Below are 4,631 nucleotides of genomic sequence, written 5' to 3' on the forward strand. Positions count from 1 at the left end.
TTTTATTGAACATTAAACACACTTTCAGGTCCTGGAGGACTATATAAAGTTCACTAAAAGCCTTGCTTTGTGTACAGTTGTGCCAGCAGTTTGTAATCCCTGTGGGTCAAAATGTTTGGATTCAAAGAAGTTACAGGATCTTCTGAGTTTGATTTTAATCTCCAACTGCCAAACCACTTGGGTTCAGGAAGCTTACATCAGTGTTTAGATTTGAGCACTGGGTTTTCTTATGTATACTCTTCATGTCACATCTCTAAGGAACCAATCAGTCTACAGCAAATTATTGCCTATAAATGCTTATAAAACGGCTAAATAAATGCCAAAGCAGGAATACACAGAAGAGAACATCTTGTAAGACTGAGTTTTTCAAATTTATCTGAGGGATCTTGGACACCCAGTTTCATTAATTTTAATTTATGCATGCATTTTAATTATGCAGCTTTGGTCATTACAGGGAGAACTTTAAAAAAAAAGTTGATTTCTTTTAGTGTTAAAAATTGAAAGTGAGGAAGATTGGAGTTAGATTTTATATAAAACCTGAATTCTGTTACTGTTTCGCATTTTGCTATGCTTTGTCAGTTTCAAGTGCAGATCTGGTAAATGAAGAACTGCTCATATTTTTAACTTATCACTAGGAAAAAATAATACAATGTTGCAACTATCTTTTGGGGGCATGTCAATGAGATCAATTTAGCTTTGTTCAACTGTTTTGAAGGAGGTGGTACTGTGACCATTATTTGAAGAGCGGGTGGCATAAAGATAATTATGAAGTTGATGAGGTGTTAGTTAGATCCTTATAGAGATTGGAGTTGGTCAGAAAATTTCCATTGAAACAGTTGATAGAACATGACTTTTCAATTAAGTTCCTTTTTGCAAACAGGAAGTTCCACTGGTCGAGCACTGAAATTCTCATAGAGAAACCAAAAGCTAGAGAAAAAAAATTATTGACATACTACAGTCTTTTTAGTTTTTGTGAGATGAGAGGCATCTTCTAACCAGATGAGTAGGGAGATGAACCAAACTCTCTCTGCCTTCCATTTGTTTGTTTTTAAGTTGGAAGATAACTTAATATCAAACTCTGAACAGAACACAAGTTAATAATGCTCAACACTCACCTTTTTTCCTTATAAAGTAAAATAAATTAGAAACACTGTCTGACATTCCTGGTGCCCTTAACCACTCATATAAAAGCAAATTTCAGCCTAGAAACCAGGAGCAGCCTTCTCCCATCCCAAACATCCAATGGTTGACCACCCTCATAGTCAGAAAGTTCCTCCTAATCTTCAACCTAAATTTACAGTAAGTAAACTGGATAGTTTAAAAGAAATGAGGAAAACTGTCCTGCTGTCCTAGGATATTACTCCCTGAGCCAATACAAGACTTAAGTGGCTGTTAAAATGTCTTGCTGGCTCGCAGACAGTGAGATTAGTTTAATTTGTGTTCTACCACATATGGTATATATATCACACAGGTGAACTATGCTTCTAGATAGGGAGAGGATGAAGGGTAGTTTATTGGGGATTACCAGCTTTCTAGATAGCAACTGCTACTTGCTTCTCAGCGGTCATGTATAGTATCATGCTGGTGACTTGCCATTGGGGCCAGCTCAGTTCAGAGGAAATAGCGTGAGGAAGAGGGCCCTGCTTATCCTGAAGTTTTGCTACCAGTGCTCATTGTCCCAGATCCTTAGAGCTATTGGCTCCCACCAGTTGCCGCTTGCCTCAAAGGCCCAGAAGGATAGTCCTAAACAGAAAGTCATCCTCCATGGAGTGCTCATTTCTTCTTTCTTGGGCATGTTGCTCTCGGATGTTGTAGCACATGTTGAAGTGCTTTCACTGAGAGGAGCCTGGAAGTCTGTATGCTACTGATATGCTTCAGATTAGGGTAGGATTTGAAGCCCTTTGCATGCACATCTATCAGTAGCCTATAAGGAGCAGCTGTTTTAAGCATCATTACTGTGCCAAAAGTTTTGGCTCAAAAAAAGGGAGTCTGTTACGGGTCACGTTTTGCCACTCACTCAAAGTGTTTGTTCAATATCTTTGCAAGGTCTTGTTGTATATAAGTTTTCTAGATAAGAAATGCCCAGTAAACAAGTGTAGGTTATGGGAAGTATAGTGCTACTTTGAAACATTAAAAAGGATAGCAAATAATGGGACTTAAAGCAAGGTTTCCATCCCACTTACTTCAGGAACCATAGGGGGTGAGACGAGTATGACAGCAAGTCCATCTGATAGCTTTGATTGTTGCTGAAGCACCCTTTGACAAATTCCCTGTTAACTACAAAATCAGATTTTCCTCTCGGCTCTTATGCATTTGATCCGATGTGAATTTTCATAGCTTCATCAAAGAGCAAAGCTTCTTTTGTCTGAGCTTGTCAACAAAAAAAATAAAAGGCATGCACGGGGGAAATACTGCCATTAGCTCCAGGCCTGAGCCTCTCAAGGACTTGATAGAAACAATGTTAGATGTGTGAAGGCAGCATTTGGATCCAGGGAAGGGTTTGGATTCTTTTTTTATTTATTCATTTATTTTTAAAGTTCTTTTCTGGGGAATCTTCATGAAGTCAGACAAGTGGAACACCCTGCCCGTATCATTTCACTGCAGCGGAGTTTCCTGTATTAAATGCTTGTGCATCTAACCCCCTTCCCACCCACGCACATTCTTGTTGAGCAATGGTCCTTTATTTGGCTTATCATATTTATCATTTTATGCTGCCTTAGTTGGTGTATTTAACTCTTCAAGAACCTCAGTTTAATAGTTTCTTGGTGCCAGCAATTTGCTCAAAACAGTTGCAGCCTGAAACACTATTTCAAAGCAGCCTCAAACTCCTGATCAAACAAATCTCTGAAAAGTGTACAGTGCTGGATTTGTGGTTTTCTAGCTCCGTTAATCTGCTTGCCCTCTAAAAAGCTGGCCAAGATAACACATGTTGTACTTTACCATGTGCTAAATTGGTTGACTGGAAATCTACATAGCCTATATGTTGTTAGGATTTGGGGAATGCTCTATACAGTTTTTATATCACAGTAACAATTGGTTTAGGAACCTAAATTTAAGGGATTCAGCTTCTTGAAAATCACTCTCAAATCTATGGGACTGCATCCATGTTCAGGGATTGCCTGGTTTTTGCTTTATGTGCATCTGAACAGAGGTTTTTTGCATTGTCAGAAGTGTGCCTAACCCAGTTTTAATAGCCATTAGCTAATGTGATCTAATTTACAGTCTTCCATCTGATCTAGGCTCAAAAAATTTCTAACAGTGCTATAACTATTAGGAGTATGGAGAGAGAGAGAGAAAAAAGTGTTCTGATCTAAGAGCCAAACTATCAAAAAGACCTACAGTTGTATTGGCAAAAAATCCTTCTGCCAGTTTAATGTGTTTTGTTTGAGGAACCAGCACAAAGTAGTGCACCATGAAAGAACTCTTGTCTAGATGGTTCCTCCAGCAAATCCTCTCCAGTGTAATAATGCCTGAGGCTGCACACAGCTTCAGAAGGAAGTATGTTTTATTTCCTCTTAAGCCTTCTCTACAGTAGGAGCACTTTTGATATCAGAACACCTGTACACAATACTGACAAAACACTTACTATGGGTGCATCTATAACAGCTAAACTGTTCTTTGTACCAGTAGTGGAAAACCACCCATTAGGAGGGAAACACGCACAGTTTTGCCAGAATATAACTGCATCTACACTACCTCTACCAGTGTAGCTGTATCAGTCAGAGATCATGCCTCTGCACCATCGCCTGACTCAGGTGTACCCTCAAATGTGTGCATAGACATTACCTACCTGTGAAGGGGGACTGAAGGACAAAGTTGTTTTTTTCAAGCCCACAGTTCCCAACCTCTTTCCCATCTTTAGCAGGTAAAATCCATGGGGGTTTTTTTCCCCTAGGTTTATACAGGTAAAAAAACTCCCAAGCATTCATGCAGGCTCCCAATCCCATCAAAAAGGTTTTCTGAGCCTTAGAAGCAAAGACATCCATCTGGTAGACGTTTAGTCAAAGACTTCAGTTTTCAGTGGGCTCTAGTGAGGCCACTCACCATTAAATCCTTAGGATGCCTGTAGAAGTATGGGGAGACTGCTCTAATGCACTATAATTACAGCGCATTGGAGCAGACTCAATTAATCAAGTCTGCAGGAGCATGCTAAGCAGCGTGCTCCAGCAACCTTCGCATCTCATGCATCAGTGTCCGTGTGCTTCAAAATGGTGGTGGGGGCACTTTAACTAAAACTTGTTCAGCAAGCTTTAATTAAAGCACCCCTGCTGCTATTTTGAAGCACAGAGATGCGGATACATGAGACGCTGGGGGTGCTTTCATTAGAGCGGCTTTCGAAGCTACTGTAATTAAAGCGCCCCCCTACCCCCGGAGTATGTGTAAAAATGCCCTGAGAGACTGAAGACAAAGCTTCACTAAGGAAGAAAGAGGCATACTTGTGCGTTAGCAATGTAAGTTAAAATCAAAATATAAATAAGGTTGTAGTTTTAACTCATACGGGGGAAAAGGTGATGTTCTTCTAACATGGTTCAAACACTGATGTCTATACAATGTTATTTTTTTTTTTTTTTTTTTGAGGGTTGGAGGAGTGTATTTTTAACTCTAGAAAGAAATACAGTGCTCCTCACCAG

General features: G+C 39.6%; 1 protein-coding gene across 1 annotated transcript in view; it reads left to right on the forward strand.

The window, feature by feature from the left end:
- THAP4 (THAP domain containing 4) overlaps positions 1-4,631 on the forward strand; it is a 66,036-nt gene that overhangs the window by 41,637 nt on the left and 19,768 nt on the right. The window lies entirely within an intron of this gene.

This window comes from Alligator mississippiensis, chromosome 7 (assembly GCF_030867095.1).
Source record: "Alligator mississippiensis isolate rAllMis1 chromosome 7, rAllMis1, whole genome shotgun sequence".
In the NCBI taxonomy this organism is placed as follows: domain Eukaryota; kingdom Metazoa; phylum Chordata; order Crocodylia; family Alligatoridae; genus Alligator; species Alligator mississippiensis.